General features: G+C 47.8%; 2 pseudogenes across 1 annotated transcript; one reads left to right on the top strand and one right to left on the bottom strand.

Moving 5' to 3' along the window:
* The first annotated feature begins 1,272 nt into the window (after nucleotides 1-1,272).
* LOC147119263 (uncharacterized) lies at nucleotides 1,273-8,606 on the top strand (annotated as a pseudogene). Its single transcript, XR_015078008.1, has 2 exons — nucleotides 1,273-1,592; nucleotides 7,632-8,606. The product of XR_015078008.1 is annotated as an uncharacterized LOC147119263 (transcript).
* A 5,682-nt stretch (nucleotides 8,607-14,288) lies between these two features.
* The window catches only part of LOC147119262 (uncharacterized), a 36,412-nt pseudogene continuing 32,937 nt past the window's right edge, over nucleotides 14,289-17,763 (bottom strand).

Here is a 17,763-nt window from a genome sequence, read left to right as displayed (position 1 = left end):
GGGTTAGATGCAGAGTAAAGCTCCCTCTACACTGTCTCATCAAACACTCCCAGGGCAGGTACAGCACGGGTTCGATGCAGAGTAAAGCTCCCTCTGCACTGTCCCATCAAACACTCCCAGGGCAGGTACAGCACGGGTTAGATACAGAGTAAAGCTCCCTCTACACTGTCCCATCAAATACTCCCAGGGCAGGTACAGCACGGGTTAGATACAGAGTAAAGCTCCCTCTACACTGTCCCATCAAACACTCCCAGGGCAGGTTCAGCACGGGTTAGATACAGAGTAAAGCTCCCTCTACACTGTCCCATCAAACACTCCCAGGGCAGGTACAGCACAGGTTAGATACAGAGTAAAGCTCCCTCTACACTGTCCCATCAAACACTCCCAGGGCAGGTACAGCACGGGTTAGATACAGAGTAAATCTCCCTCTACACTGTCTCATCAAACACTCCCAGGGCAGGTACAGCACAGGTTAGATACAGAGTAAAGCTCCCTCTACACTGTCCCATCAAACACTCCCAGGGCAGGTATAGCACGGGTTAGATACAGAGTAAAGCTCCCTCTGCACTGTCCCATCAAACACTCCAGTGCAGGTACAGCACGGGTTAGATACAGAGTAAAGCTCCCTCTACACTGTCCCATCAAACACTCCCAGGTCAGGTACAGCACGGGTTAGATACAGAGTAAAGCTCCCTCTACACTGTCCCATCAAACACTCCCAGGTCAGGTACAGCACGGGTTAGATACAGAGTAAAGCCCCCTCTAAACTGTCCCATCAAACACTCCCAGGGCAGGTACAGCACGGATTAGATACAGAGTAAAGCTCCCTCTACACTGCCCCATCAAACACTCCCAGGTCAGGTACAGCACGGGTTAGATACAGAGTAAAGCCCCCTCTACACTGCCCCATCAAACACTCCAGTGCAGTGCTGAGGGACTGAAGCCCGGCGCAGAGTAAAGTTCCCTCTGCTCTGCTCCACCAACATGCCTGAGCCCTAAACCCAGTCGAGCGCCCTCTGCTGCCTGACACTGGTCTCAGCAGCGGGAGAAGCAGGCGGCGGAGGTCCCGCCCCTCGGACACCCCGATTGGTTGGAGGACCCGCCGCCACCTCAGTCCTCCAAGATCCGCCCACTCTCCCTATTGGTCGGAGCTCACGTCAGTCCTCGCCCTGGAGTTGATGACGTGCCCAGTCAGGCCCCCTGCAGCGCCGGGCTGCGGCCTTCAATCCGCCCCGCTCGGTGCCGGGAGGGCGCTCCTGTTTGTATTTTCTTTATTTTTATCTCCCTGACCGCACTTCTCTCCACGATATATATATTTTTAAAAAAACCTCTTAAAGCTCACTCTCCGGGGCCATCCGGGCTCTCGGACGGTTACCCGGACCTTACCCAGAATGCCCCAGGCGGGACCTCCGCGCAGGCGCGGTAGCGGCTCATTGTCCGGAGCGGGTCTTGCCGAGCATGCGCAGTCTGCCACCCAGGGCCTCGTCCGAGAATCTATAAAAGGCACCGGAGACTCAGGTAGGCCTCAGTGCGGTGGCAGCGGGAGGAATCTCTGAGCGGCGGAGCGACTATCAAAGGCCCCGGAGGCTCAGGTAGGTCTCAGTGCGTCACTAATCTCCAATCTCAGAGGAAGAGAAGTAAAAAAGTAATCGAGGTGTGATGTCACCAGAAAACAGGTAAGTGATTGGTTGGTGAGTATTTCTCTCTTTATAAACTTTAGCTCTGCGGTTTATAGTTTCTAAAGTCTCTGTGGTGTAGTGGGGACTGTTTATAAACCAGGGCCCTTAAATATACTATTTAATAACTAGTGTAATTGGTGGGATTGATTTGATTTAATTTAATTGCAATTAATTAAAGGGTAAGTCATGGCAGGAGAGCCTGGCGCTGTGGTATGCTCCTCCTGCGCTATGTGGGAACTCGGGGACACTTCCTCTGTCCCTGACAACCATGTGTGCAGGAAGTGTGTCCAGCTGCAGCTACTGGCAGACCGCATTACGGTGCTGGAGCAGCGATCGGATACATACTGGAGCATTCGCGAGGCTGAGGACGTCGTGAATAGCACGTTTGATCAGTTGGTCACACCGCAGGCAAAGGTTGGACAGGCAGAAAGGGAATGGGTGACCAACAGACATAGTACTAGGCACAGGCAGGTAGTGCAGGGGTCCCCTGTGGACATCCCCCTCAAACAGATACACCGCTTTGAGTACTGTTGGGGGGGATGGCTTACCAGAGGAAGGCAGCAGCAGCCAACTTCCTGGCACCAGGGGTGGCTCTGCTGCACAGGATGGGAGGGAAAAAAGGGGTAGAGCTATAGTAATAGGGGATTCTATTGTAAGGGGAATAGATAGGCGTTTCTGCGGCCGCAAACGAGACTCCAGGATGGTGTGTTGCCTCCCTGGTGCAAGGGTCAAGGATGTCTCCGAGCGGCTGCAGAACATCTTGGAAGGGGAGGGTGAACAGCCAGTTGTCGTGGTGCATATAGGCACCAACAATATAGGTAAAAAGTGGGATGAGGTCCTAAAAGCGGAATATAGGGAATTAGGAGGTAAATTAAAAAATAGGACCTCAAAGGTAGTAATCTCAGGATTGCTACCAGTGCCACGTGCTAGTCAGAGTAGAAATAGAAGGATATTTCAGATGAATACGTGGCTAGAGGAATGGCGCTAACACCGAGGGCGGGCGCAGTGCAGGTGCGGCAAGTTGCTGATTGAAGGCAGACACACTGGCGCCGGTCAGCTCTTAAAGGGGGAGGGTCGATTTGTTTGGCTGGCACGCCCTGCACACTGCAGCCCTGAAGCAAGGCCTGACCATTGCTGGTTCATCAGTTCTACGCTCAGGACCATGCAGAAGCCTGCTATTCTTCCAAATCCCATTGCAAGCTCTTGCTGCTTGTCCAGGGTCATGGGGAAGGAGATGTACTGACGTCTCCTTCTGAAAAGAGCATTGGTCACCTGGCGGATGCAGCAATGTACCGCGAACTGGGAGATGTTGGTAATGTCCCCAGTAGCGGATTGGAAGGAGCCGGTGGCATAGAAGTTGAGAGCCACCGTCAACTTCACTGCCACCGACAAGAGACGTCCTGCTCTTCAGCTGTGGCTGCAGATCTCTGCGAAGCAGGTGGCAGATCTCAGTGACCACCTCCCTTCTGAATCGCAGCCTCCGAACTCACTGCTCCTCAGACATGTTCAGATATGAGAACTGCTGGCGGCATACCCTGGGTGGGTAAGGCCTCCTGTGCCGACGCCTGTTGGTCTTTCTCCATCTGGCCATGACTGGCACTCTCTCACGGCGTCTCAGCCCTTTGAATGCAATGGAGAAGCCCAATGTTTCCACCCATTGCAGCCCCCATTATATGTGGCGACTCAAGGCTATGGCACTGAAAGCTAAATCCAAGTGCAAAGCTCTGGCCTGAAGCCAGAAGTACCTGTGCGAGCGCTGAGTCAAAGCAGAAAGCTCTCTCCCTTTGTCTCTCTCCAAATATCCGTGTCTCACACAGAAGGATTGGCACAAAATGGCTGCCACTTATAATGCAGGAGAAGTCCCCTTTAAATAGCGCGCCCCGCAGCGACTGGGAACCGTTCCCCTCTACCAGTCGCTGGGGGCGCCAGGCGCACAGAAGGGCAGCGCCACTGAAGTTCCGCATCGGGGCGCACCAAGGGCGTTGCACCATGAAATGACGTCAGGATCTGCGCGCACAGCTGAGTGGGCACTGCCGTTTAGCGCCACCGCTAAATCTTGAGTGAAGTTCGCGAGAAGCGCAGATCGCGCCGTGCCCGGGAGCTAGCCGCTTAGCGCCCCACTTCTCCTTCTAAGGCGCTAGCGGCTGGCGCTAACAACTGAATTTCCAGGCCGTTGTGTTTTAATGCGAGGAGCATTCGTAATAAGGTGGATGAATTAGCTGCGCAAAAAGAGGTAAACGAATATGATTTGATTGGGATTACGGAAACATGGCTCCAGGGTGGCCAAGGCTGGGAACTCAACATCCAGGGGTATTCAATATTCAGGAAAGATAGGCAAAAAGGAAAGGGAGGTGGGGTAGCATTGCTGGTTAAAGAAGGGATTAACACAATTGTAAGGAAGGATATTAGCTCTGATGAGGGAGAATCTGTATAGGTAGAGCTGAGAAATACCAAGGGGCAGAAAACGTTAGTGGGAGTGGTATATAGACCGCCAAACAGTAATGCGGAGGTTGGGGATGGCATTAAAAGGGAAATTAGAGAAGCGTGCAATAAGGGTACAGCAGTCATCATGGGTGACTTTAATCTACATATAGATTGGGCTAACCAAATTAGTAACAATACTGTGGAGGAGGAATTCCTGGAGTGTTTACGGGATGGTTTCCTGGACCAATATGTCGAGGAACCAACCAGCGATCAGGCTATCTTAGACTGGGTATTATGTAACGAGAAAGGATTAATTAGCAATCTTGTTGTACGAGGCCCCTTGGGTCGGAGCGATCATAATATGATCGAATTCTTCATTAAGACGGAGAATGAAGTAGTCGACTCAGAAACTAGGGTCCTAAATTTAAATAAAGGAAACTACGATGGTCTGAGGCGCGAGTTGGGTAGGCTTGATTGGGGAATGTCACTCAAAGGGTTGACGGTGGATGGGCAATGGCAAACATTCAAAGACTGCATGGATGAACTACAGAATTTGTTCATCCCAGTTTGGCATAAAAATAAAACAAAAAAGGTGACTCAACCGTGGCTAACAAGGGAAATTAGGGATAGCATAAGATCCAAGGAGAGGACATATAAATTGGCCAGAAAAAGCAGTAAACCTGAGGATTGGGAGCAGTTTAGGATTCAACAAAGGAGGACAAAGGGATTAATTAAGAAAGGGAAATAGAATGAGAGTAAGCTTGCAGGGAGCATAAAAACTGATTGTAAAAGCTTTTATAGATATGTGAAGAGAAATGATTGGTGAAGTCAAGCGTAGGTCCCTTGCAGTCAGAATCAGGGGAATTTATAATGGGGAACAAAGAAATGGCAGATCAATTAAATACATATTTTGGTTCAGTCTTCACAAAGGAGGAAACAAATAACCTCCCAGAGATGTCGGGGAAGATAGGGTCTAATGAAAGGGAGGAACTGATAGAAATCAGTATTTGTAGCGAAATGGTGTTAGGGAAATTGATGGGATTGAAGGCCGATAAATCCCCAGGGCCTGACAATCTACATCCTAGGGTACTTAAGGAAGTGGCCCTAGAAATAGTTGATGCTTTGCTGATCATCTTCCAGCATTTGATGGAATCTGGAACAGTATCCATGGATTGTTACCCCACTATTCAGAAAAGGTGGTAGAGAGAAAACGGGGAATTATAGACCGGTAAGCCTGACATCGGTAGTGGGGAAAATGCTAGAGTCCATTATAAAAGATGTAATAGCAAAGCACTTGGAAAACAGTGACAGGATCGGACAAAGTCAACATGGATTTACAAAAGGTAAATCGTGCTTGACTAATCTACTGGAATTTTTTGAGGATGTAACTGGTAAAATAGATAAAGGAGAACCAGTGGATGTGGTGTATTTGGACTTTCAGAAGGCTTTCGATAAGGTCCCGCATAAGAGATTAGCGTGCAAAATTAAGGCACATGGGATTGGGGGCAAGGTATTGACTTGGATACAGAACTGGTTGGTGGACAGAAAGCAAAGAGTTGGAATAAACGAGTCGTTTTCCGAGTGGCAGGCAGTGACTAGTGGGGTACCGCAAGGATCGGTCCTAGGACCCCAGCTGTTCACAATATATATTAATGATCTGGACGAGGGAATTGGATGTAATATCTCCAAATTTGCAGACAACACAAAGCTGGGTGGGAGGGGATGCTGTGAGGAGGATGTCGTGAAACTCCAGTACGATTTGGACAGGTTGGGTGATTGGGCAGAAACATGGCAAATGCACTATAATGTGGATAAATGTGAGGTTATCCACTTTGGTGGCAAAAACAGGAGGGCAGATTATTATTTGAATGGCAATAGATTGGGAGAAGGGGAAGTGCAAAGAGACCTGGGTGCTCTTGTGCACCAGTCGCTGAAGGTAAGCATGCAGGTGCAGCAGGTGGTTGTCATTTTCCAAAATTCCATAGATTCTAGAATGGTTCCCGCAGATTGGAAGGTAGCAAATGTAACCCCACTATTTAAGAAAGGAGGGAGAGAGAAACCAGGGAACTACAGACCAGTTAGCCTGACATCAGTAGTAGGGAAAATGCTAGGATCTATTATTAAGAACATGGTAACAGGGCCCTTAGAAAATAATGACAGGATTGGGCAGAGTCAACATGGATTTATGAAAGGGAAATCGCGTTTGACAAATCTGTTAGAATTTTTTGAGGTTGTAACTAACAGAATAGATAAGGGGGAACCAGTGGATGTGGTGTATTTGGATTTTCAGAAGGTCTTTGATAAAGTCCTTCACGAGGTTGTTAAACAGATTAGGGCTCATGGGATTGGGGGTAATATACTAGTGTGGATTGAGGATTGGTTAACGGACAGAAAACAGAGCGAAGGAATAAGCAGGTCATTTTCGGGTTGGCAGGCTGTAGCTAATGGGATACCGCAAGGATCAGTGCTTGGCCTCAGCTATTCACAATCTACATCAATGATTTGGATGAGGGGACTAAATGTAATATCTCCAAGTTTGCTGATGATACAAAGCTGGGTGGGAATGTAAGTTGTGAGGAGAATGCAAGGAGACTTCAAGGGGATATAGACAGGCTAAGTGAGTGGGCAAGAACATGGCAAATGGAATATAATGTGGAGAAATGTGAAGTTATCCACTTTGGTCGGAGAATAGAAAAGCAGAGTATTTTTTAAATGCTGAGAGATTGGGGAAATGTTGGTGTTCAGAGGGACCTGGAAGTCCTTGTCCACGAGTCACTGAAAGTTAAGATGCAGGTACAGCAAGCAATTAGGAAAGCAAATGGTATGTTGGCCTTTATTACAAGAGGATTTGAGTATAAGAGTAAAGATGTCTTACTGCAATTATATAGGGCCCTGGTGAGACCACACCTGGAGTACTGTGCACAGTTTTGGTCTCCTTACCTGAGGAAGGATATACTTGCCATAGAGGGAGAGCAACAAAGGTTCACCAGGGATTGTCCTATGAGGAGAGATTGAGTAGACTGGGCCTATATTCTCTAGAGTTTAGAAGAATGCGAAGTGATCTCATTGAAACATACAAAATTCTGACAGGGCTCGACAGGGTAGATGCAGGGAGGATGTTTCCCCTGATTGGGGAGTCCAGAACCAGGGGTCACGGTCTCAGAATAAGGGGTCGGCCATTTAGGACTGAGATGAGGAGAAATTTATTCAGAGGGTAGTGAATCTTTGGAATTCTCTACCCCAGAGGGCTGTGGAGGCTCAGTCATTGAGTATATTCAAGACAGAGATCGATAGATTGTTGAATATTAAGGGAATCCAGAGATATGGGGATAGTGCAGGAAAGTGGAGATGAGGTAGAAGATCAGCCAGGATCTTATTGAATGGTGGAGCAGGCTCAAAGAGCCAAATGGCCCACTCCTGCTCCTATTTCTTATGTTTTTATGAAAGAATGCTCCATAGAAACTAGAATTGTCTGTTCTGAATTTCTATCCTGTACTTAGTGATGACTTTTATAAACTCCTTTTACAGGGTATTAGAAGGGGAGGATTTACAGACGGGAAACTCAAACCAAACATCACATCAAGATCTGACAAAGTCACTCCAGTCATCAGGACCTGAATATCTTCGGCCTTTGCATGTGGAAGGAGAAATGTTTGTTCTGTCTGTGGGGAAAAAATTTCAAACATCAGTGTGACTGGAAAAACACCAAGACACACACACCTGAGTGAGAGTGTTCCAGTGCACTGACTGTGGAAAGAGCTTTAACCAGTTACACAGCCTGAAAAAAATTGCACCATTCACAGCGGGGAGAAACCGTACACGTGTTCTGTGTGTGTGGACGAGGCTTCAACCGATCGTCCAACCTGGAGAGACACAAGGACACCCGCACCATGGAGAAACCGTGGAAGTGTGGAGACTGGGAAGAGATTCAATTACCCGTACCAGCTGGAAACCCATCGATGCAGTCACACTGGGGAGAGACCGTTCACCTGCTCCGTGTGTGGGAAGGGATTCACTTCACCATCCGGCCTCCAGTCACACCAGCGAGTTCATACTGGGAAGAGGCCGTTCATCTGCTCCGTGTATGGGAAGAGATTCACTCATTCATCCAACCTCATTGAACACCAGCGAGTTCACACTGGAGAGAGACAGTTCACCTGCTCTGTGTGTGGGAAGGGATTCACTTGTTCTTCCCACCTCATTGATCACAAGCGAGTTCACACTGGAGAGAGACCGTTCACTTGCTCCGTGTGTGGGAAAGGATTCATTAAATCATCTCACCATCTGAGACACCAGCGTTTTCACACTGGAGAGAGGCCGTTCACCTGTTCTGTCTGTGGGAAGGGATTCACAAATTCACCCCACCTTGTGGCTCACCAACGCATTCACACTGGGGAAAGACCGTTCACCTGCTCCGTGTGTGGGAAGGGATTCACTGTCATCCCACCTCACTACACACCAACTTGTTCACACCAACAGGAGACCGTTTAAATGCTCTGACTGTGAAAAGAGCTTTAAAAGCAGAAGTGATCTGATGAAACACCAACGCATTCACACTGGGGAGAAGCCGTTCACCTGCTCCGTGTGTGGGAAGGCATTCGTTCGTTCAGGCAACCTGCTGACACACCAGCGAGTTCATGACTGACTGCAGGGGTTGGATTCTGCTGTTAATCACATCCAGGACTGAACCATGTTCATTCTGACAATTGGGCTTTGTTTCCTCTGTAACTGGGCTGGAGTTTATTATTTGACAAATAAATCAGCTTTGTTCCGAACACAGTGTGTCGAGACCTTGATTTCTCCCATAATAAGAGGAGACTAATTGTTGTCCTGTTACCGACTGTTCCTTTTTTGGGCCATTTCTCCTTTGTTAAATAAAGACTTGTATTTATGTAGCACCTCAGGATGGCCCAAAGTGCTTTACAGCCAATGAAGTACAACAACATGCTGTACATTTGAAGAGCATTCATTGTTGTAGGAAATGCAGCAGCCAATTTGCGCACAGCAAGCTGCCGTGAACAGCAATATGATAATGGCCAGACAATCTGTTTTAGTAATGTTGGTTGAGGGCTGATGGGGCCTCTGTTCAACAACTAATGTGAAAGACAGCACCTCTGACAGTGCCGCACTCCCTCAATACTGCATTGGAGCGTCAGCCTCGATTTCTGTGCTCAAGTCTCTGGAGGTGGACTTGAACCCACAACCTTCTGACTCAGAGGCGAGAGTGCTGTACCTGCCTTGGGAGTGTTTGATGGGACAGTGTAGAGGGAGCTTTACTCTGTATCTAACCCGTGCTGTACCTGCCCTGGGAGTGTTTGATGGGACAGTGTAGAGGGAGCTTTACTCTGTATCTAACCCGTGCTGTACCTGCCCTGGGAGTGTTTGATGGGACAGTGTAGAGGGAGCTTTACTCTGTATCTAACCCGTGCTGTACCTGCCCTGGGAGTGTTTGATGGGACAGTGTAGATGGAGCTTTACTCTGTATCTAACCCGTGCTGTACCTGCCCTGGGGGTGTTTGATGGGACAGTGTAGAGGGAGCTTTACTTTGTATCTAACCCACGCTGTACCTGCCCTGGGAGTGTTTGATATGACAGTGTACAGGGAGCTTTAATCTATCAGACCCATGCTATACCTTTTTTTTAATGTGTTCGTGGGATGTGGGCGTCGCTGGCAAGGCCAGCATTTATTGCCCAACTCTAATTGCCCTTGAGAAGGTGGTGGTGAGTCGCTTTCTTGAACTGCTGCAGTCCGTGTGGTGAAGGTATGCCCACAGTGCTGTTAGAGGAGGGTGTTCCAGGATTTTGACCCAGCGACGATGAAGGAACAGTGATATATTTCTAAATCAGAATGGTGTGTGACTTGGAGTGTTCCCATGCGCCTGTTGCCCTTGTCCTAAGTGGAAGAGGTTGTGGGTTTGGGAGGTGCTGCCGAAGAAGCCTAGGTGAGTTGCTGCAGTGCATCTTGTAGATGGTACACACTGCAGCCATGGTACGCCGGTGGTGGAGGGAGTGAATGTTTAAGGCAGTGGATTGGGTACCAATCAAGCGAGCTCCTTCACCCTGGATGGTGTCGAGCTTCTTGAGTGTTGTTGGAGCAGCACTCATCCAGGCAAGTAATAATAATAATAATAATCAACTTTATTGTCATTGTTAGTGCACAAGTGCAGTACAGTGAAATGTAGGCTTGCGGCTCCCGAGAGTGTACATTTAGATTAAGACATTTAAACATTCAACATTCATTTGGCTTGTAATACATTAACATAAACATAATAAAGTGCATTGGCAGATGTGCAGGCTTTAGAGTTTATTTGTGGAGTTCAGTAGGATGACAGCCCTGGGAAAGAAGCTGTTCCTAAATCTGGTCGTTCGGATGCGAATGCATCTGTAGCGTCTCCCAGATGGCAGGGGGGCAAACAGACTGTGGCTGGGGTGGGTAGGGTCTTTGATGATGGACCGTGACCTCCGTAAACAGCGTTTCTGGTATATGTGCTCTATGGTCGGTAGCCGGGTGCCGGTAATGCGTTGGGCAGTTTTGACTACCCGCTGCAGGGCTTTCCGGTCATAGTAGCTACAGCTGCCATACCACACTGTGATACAGTTTGTCAGGATGCTCTCTATTGTGCAGCGGTAAAAGTTCGAGAGGATCAGGGGTGACAGGTTACATCCCTTCAGCCTCCTTAGGAAATATAGGTGCTGCTGGGCCTTCTTCACTAGAGAGGAGGTATTGAGGGACCAGGAGACGTCTTCCGTGATGTGGACTCCGAGGAACTTAAAGCTGTCCACCCTTTCCACCACAGACCCATGGATGTGGATGGGGGTGTGACTTCCGCCTTTACTCTTCCTGATGTCCAAAATGATTTCTTTGGTTTTCTTGATGTTGAGGGCCAGGTTGTTATCGGCGCACCACTTCACGAGATGCTGGACCTCCTCCCTGTAGGCTGACTCATCGTTGTTGGTGATCTGGCCTACTACCGTGGTATCATCCGCAAACTTGATGATGGTGTTGGAACCATGAACAGCCACACAGTCATGGGTGAAGAGGGAGTACAGGAGGGGGCTCAGCACACATCCTTGTGGGGCCCCCGTGTTCAGGGTCAGGGGGCCCCACACTCCTTACTTGTGCCTTGTAGATGGTGGAAAGGCTTTGGGGAATCAGGAGGTGAGACAGTTGCCGCAGAATACCCAGCCTCTGACCTGCTCTTGTTGCCACAGTATTTATGTGGCTGGTCCAGTTAAGCTTCTGGTCAATGGTGATTGATGTTGATGGTGGAGGATTCAGCGATGGTAATGCCATTGAATGTCAAGGGGAGGTGGTTAGATTCTCGCTTGTTGGAGATAGTCATTGCCTGGCACTTGTGTGGCGCGAATGTTACCTGCCACTTATCAGCCCAAGCCTGAATGTCGTCCAGTTCTTGTTGCATGCGGGCATGGACTGCTTCATTATCTGAGGAGTTGTGAATGGCACTGAACACTGCAGTCATCAGCGAACATCCCCATTTTTGACCGTATGTTGGAGGGAAGGTCATTGATGAAGCAACTGAAGATGGTTGGGCCTAGGACACTGACCTGAGGAACTCCTGCAGCGATATCCTGGGGCTGTAACGATTGACCACCAACCACCACAACCATCTTCCTCTGTGCCAGGTATGACTTCTGCCCTGGGAGTGTTTGATGGGACAGTGTAGACGGAGCTTTACTCTGTATCTAACCCGTGCTGTTCCTGCCCTGGGAGTGTTTGATGGGACAGTGTAGACGGAGCTTTACTCTGTATCTAACCCGTGCTGTACCTGCCCTGGGAGTGTTTGATGGGACAGTGCAGAGGGAGCTTTAATCTGTATCTAACCCGTGCTGTACCTGCCCTGGGAATGTTTGATGGGACAGTGTAGAGGGAGATTTACTCTGTATCTAACCCGTGCTGTACCTGACTGGAGAGTGCTTCAGGCAGACACTCGGTGTTCAGAACACCACATTCCCCAGCACTGGCATCCATCAGCTCTGAGAACATTTAACCCAAAGATAAGAGAAACCCATCAGTTTCTCCCCGGACGCAGATCCGGAGGGACAGTCAGTGTCCTGAACATTTTTGTACGGTGTGCTCGATAGTTCCTCCCTGGGTCTGAGCCTTTTGGTGATGATTTGAATTTGATGCCCTCTAGTTCCTGACTCACCGACTGGTGGAAATAGTTTTTCCTCATTTACCTGATCAAATTCTGAACACCTCCCTCAGATCTCCAATTACCCTTTTAATGAAAAGAGCCCCAGTTTCTCGAATCTCTCCTGATAACTAAAGCCTCTCTTCCCTGGTATCATCTCAGTGAATCTCTCTGCACCCTCTCCACAGCCTTGACATCCTTCCTGGTGTAAGATGCCCCAAAACTTGACCCAATATTCTAACTGCAGCCTCACCAATGATTTGTCCAGGTTTACATGACCTCTGCCCTTTTGTACTCTACACCCCTACTTATAAAACTGAGGATCCCTCGTGCTTTTTCAAACTACTTTATCAACTTGTCTTCCCACTTTTAAAGGTTTGTGTATCTGTGCCGCTTGTTTCCAGAATACAGCACTGTCAGTGACGACACTTCAAAAGTACTTCATTGGCTGTGAAGCCCACTGCGACATCCTGAGGTGGTGAAAGGTGCTATATAAATGCAAGTCTTTCTTTCTTGTAGGTTTTAGAGATATTAACATAACATGGCTAAAATTCATTGTCATAAAGTGTCTGATATAATGTGTATTATGGGAAAGAGAAGTTTAGTCTGAGTTAGAAACTCAAACAGGTGTTTCACTGCAGGCAGGTCGCCATGGCAACACTGATAAGACATTTCACTGAATCGACTGGTTGGAATCTGTAATCAGATCAGGGGAAAGAACAGGTTTTGTCTGTTATTAACCACAATGTTAGGTTAAAGCAGTGTGAGTAATAGAATAGATTCGATTATAATGTGTGATGAAAGGGCCTGACGGAAGGTCAGTGACCTGAACCGTTAACTCTGTTTCCCTCTCTCCACAGACGCTGCCTGACCTGCTGAGGATTTCCAGCATTTTCTCTCTTTATTTCAGATTTCCAGCATCCGCAGTATTTTGCTTTTGTAATTGGATGGATCTTTCAGAGAGCCGCACAGGCACGATGGGCCGAATGGCCTCCTTCTGTGCTGTATCATTCTAGGATTCTGTGAAGTGTCAGTTAATGCAATTTAAGAAGCATCAAAGGCTTTGTGTCAGAATTTAACTGAGTATCGAGCCAACATGTCCAGGTTATGTAAACTGGGCCTGTTCACACTGGAAAGAGAAGGTGGAGAGGTGATAGGATTGCTGTTTTTAGTATTCTAAAGGGACTGGATAATGTAGAGCATGACAAGTTATTTCACCCTGTCCAGAACAGTAGAACCAGAGGACACGGCCTGCACTTGAAGGGGGTAAATTCAAATCCAATCTGTGGAAACAATATTTCAGTGAGTGAGTGGTCAATCTATGGGACAGGCTCCTTAGGGAGATGCTGGAAGCAGTTAGTGTTGATTCATTCAAATGCAAATTGGACCGATTTCATTCATAGAATAAGATTTTGGGACACAGTGTGTGAGTAATTTGAGACATGACGTGTGATCAGTGTAGAATGCTCGGGAGGAAGAGGTGACTTTGGTCCGATGGCTCCTAAAGCTCTCCACCACTGGAGTTTTCCTCGCCTCATGTCTGGGTCTGTTGTAGACTCATTGATAGAGATTGATCGCTGTGATTAGTCAACAACTCCATTATCATTGTACCATGGGACTCCCAGGATGGTAGAAGGCCAATTAGATCAGAACCAAAATAATCCAGAGTAAGAAAGGAGAAACGGCCCCAAAATGGAGCAGTCAGTAACAGGACATCAATTAGTCTCCTCTTATCATGGAGTCAGCACAGACTCGACACAAAGTGTGTTTAAAACAAAGCTAATTTATTTGACATTTATACAGAATATTAAACGCCAGCCCAGTTAGAGAGTTACTAACATCAGCAGAAACAAACCCCAACTGTCAGAATCAACATGGTTCAGACCTGGATGTGATTAACAGCAGCAATAACAACAGAATCCAACCCCTGCAGTCACTTGTGAACTCGCTGGTGTCTCAGTAAGGAGGATGACTGGGTGAATCCCTTCGCACACACGGAGCAGGTGAACTGCCTCTCCCCGGTATGAACTCGCTAGTGTGTCAGCAGGTTGGATGAATCAGTGAATTCCTTCCCACATACGGAGCAGGTGAATGGCCTCTCCCCAGTGTGAGTGCGTTGGTGTTTCAGCAGACCACTTGTGGTTTTAAAGCTCTTCTCTCAATCAGAACATTCAAAAGGTCTCTCATCAGTGTGGACATGTTGGTGTTCGGTGAGGTGGGAGGACTGAGTGAATCCCTTCCCCCACACACAGCAGGTGAACAGCCTCTCCGCAGTGTGAACTCGCTGGTGTCGCAACAAGTGGGATGATCGGGTGAATCCCTTCCCCCACACGGAGCAGATGAACGGCCTCTCCCCAGTGTGAAATTGCTGGTGTTTCAGCAGGTGGGATGATCGGGTGAATCCCTTCCCACACACGGAGCAGATGAACACGGAGTGGCTAATAAGGGAAATTAGGGATAGCATAAGATCCAAGGAGAGGACATATAAATTGGCCAGAAAAAGCAGTAAACCTGAGGATTGGGAGCAGTTTAGGATTCAACAAAGGAGGACAAAGGGATTAATTAAGAAAGGGGAAATAGAATGAGAGTAAGCTTGCAGGGAGCATAAAAACTGACTGTAAAAGCTTTTATAGATATGTGAAGAGAAAATGATTGGTGAAGTCAAGCGTAGGTCCCTTGCAGTCAGAATCAGGGGAATTTATAATGGGGAACAAAGAAATGGTTGACCAATTAAATACATATTTTGGTTCTGTCTTCACAAAGGAGGACACAATTAACCTCCCAGAGATGTCGGGGAACATGGGGTCTGATGAAAGGGAGGAACTGAAAGAAATCAGTATTTGTAGGGAAATGGTGTTAGGGAAATTGATGGGATTGAAGGCCGATAAATCCCCAGGGCCTGATAATCTACATCCTAGGGTACTTATGGAAGTGGCCCTAGAAATAGTTGATGCTTTGCTGATCATCTTCCAGCATTCGATGGAATGTGGAACAGTACCCATGGATTGGAGGGTAACTAATGTTACCCCACTATTCAAAAAAGGTGGTAGAGAGAAAACGGGGAATTACAGACCGGTAAGCCTGGGGAAAATGCTAGAGTCCATGATAAAAGATGCAATAGCAGAGCACTTGGAAAACAGTGACAGGATCAGACAAAGTCAACATGGATTTACAAAAGGTAAATTGTGCTTGACTAATCTATTGGAATTTTTTGAGGATGTAACTGGTAAAATAGATAAGGGAGAACCAGTGGATGTGGTGCATTTGGACTTCAGAAGGCTTTCGATAAGGTCCCGCATAAGAGATTAGCATGTAAAGTTAAGGCACATGGGATTGGGAGCAAGGTATTGACTTGGATAGAAAACTGGTTGGCAGATAGAAAGCAAAGAGTTGGAATAAACGGGTCTTTTTCCGAGTGGCAGGCAGTGACTAGTGGGTACCGTAGGGATCGGTCCTTGGACCCCAGCTATTCACAATATATATTAATGATCTAGACAAGGGAACTAGATGTAATATCTCCAAATTTGCAGATGACACAAAGCTGGGTGGGCGTGTGCGCTGTGAGGAGGATGCCAAGAAACTCCAGGATTTGGACAGGTTGGGTGATTGGGCAAAAGCATAGCAGATGCAATATAACGTGGATAAATGTGAGGTTATCCACTTTGGTGGCAAAAACAGGAAGGCAGATTATTATCTGAATGGCAATAGTTTGGGAGAATGGGAAGTGCAACGAGACCTGGGTGTCCTTGTGCACCAGTCGCTGAAGGTAAGCATGCAGGTGCAGCAGACGGTTAAGAAGGCAAATGGCATGTTGGCCTTCGTGGCAAGAGGGTTTGAGTACAGGAACAAGGATGTCTTGCTGCAGGGCCTTGGTGAGACCACATCTTGAGTATTGTGTGCAGCTTTGATCACCCTATCTGAGGAAGGATGTTCTTGCCATGGAAGGAGTTCAGCAAAGATTCACCAGGCTGATACCTGGGATGGCAGGAATGACGTATGAGGAGAGATTGGGTCGATTGGGCTTGTACTCGCTGGAGTTTAGAAGAATGAGAGGGGATCTCATTGAAACTTATAAAATTCTGACAGGACTGGACAGACTAGATGCAGGAAGGATTTCCCGATGGTCGGGGAGTCCAGAACCTGGGGTCACAGTCTAAGGATAAGGGGTAGGCCATTTAGGACAGAAATGAGGAGGAATTTCTTCACCCAGAGAGTGGTGAACCTGTGGAATTTTCTACCACAGAAGGCAGTAGAGGCCAATACATTAAATATATTCAAGAAGGAGTTGGATATATTTCTTAAGGCTAAAGGGATCAAAGGGTATGGGGAGAAAGCAGGGACCGGGTACTGAATTTGGATGATCAGCCATGATCGCATTGAATGGCGGCGCAGGCTCGAGGGGCCGAATGGCCTACTCCTGCTCCTATCTTCTATGTTTCTATGAACGGCCTCTCCCCAGCGTGAAATCGCTGGTGTCTCAACAGGTGGGATGATCACCTGAATGCCTTCCCACACAAGGAGCAGGTGAACGGCCTCTCCCCAGTGTGAACTCGCTGGTGTCTCAACAGGTGGGATGATCGGGTCAATCCCTTGCCACACACGGAGCAGATGAACAGCCTCTCCCCAGTGTGAGTGTGTTGGTGTTTCAGCAGGTGCTGTTTGCTTTTAAAGCTCTTCTCACAGTCAGAACATTGAAACAGCCTCTTATCAGAGTGAACAAGTTGGTGTGTCAGAAGGTGGGACGAACAAGTGAATCCCTTCCCACACATGAAGCAGGTGAATGGCTTCTCCCCAGTGTGGGTGCATAGGTATGTCAAATCTTTTTTACTTTTAAAGCTCTTCTCACAGGCAGAACATTTAAAAGGTCTGTTATCAGAGTGAACAAGTTGATGTGTCAGAAGGTGAGATGACTGAGTGAATCCCTTCCCACACATGGAGCAGGTGAATGTCCTCTCCCCAGTGTGAACTCATTGGTGTGTCAACAGATCATTTGTGCTTTTAAAGCTCTTCTCACAGTCAGAACATTTAAAAGGTCTCTTATCAGTGTGAACTCGCTGGTGTGTCAGGAGGGTTGATAAAGCAGTAAATCCCTTCCCACATTCAAAGCAGGTGAACAGACTCTCCAGTATGAACTCGCTGGTGTGTATAGAGGCTGGATGACTGAGTGAATCCCTTCCCACACGGTGCAGGTAAACGGCCTCTCCCCAGTGTGACTGTGTCGATGAGTTTCCAGCTCAGATGGGTAGTTGAATCCCTTCCCACATTTCTACGGCTTCTCCATGGTCCGGGTGTCCTTCTGACTCTCCAGGTTGGATGATCGGTTGAAATCTCATCCACACACACAACGCGTGTACGGTTTCTCCCCGCTGTGAATGGTGCGATGTTTTTCAGGCTGTGTAACTGGTTAAAGCTCTTTCCACAGTTCATGCACTGGAACACTCTCACTCGGGTGTGTGTGTCTCGGTGCTTTTCCAGTCACACTGATGTTTGAAATCTTTTCCCACAGA

Source organism: Somniosus microcephalus, chromosome 4, assembly GCF_052327205.1.
Source record: "Somniosus microcephalus isolate GS21.2 chromosome 4, FLI_Smic_1.0, whole genome shotgun sequence".
In the NCBI taxonomy this organism is placed as follows: domain Eukaryota; kingdom Metazoa; phylum Chordata; class Chondrichthyes; order Squaliformes; family Somniosidae; genus Somniosus; species Somniosus microcephalus.
Note: the sequence above shows the minus strand (reverse complement) of the source record. Positions and strands in the feature narration are given on the sequence as shown.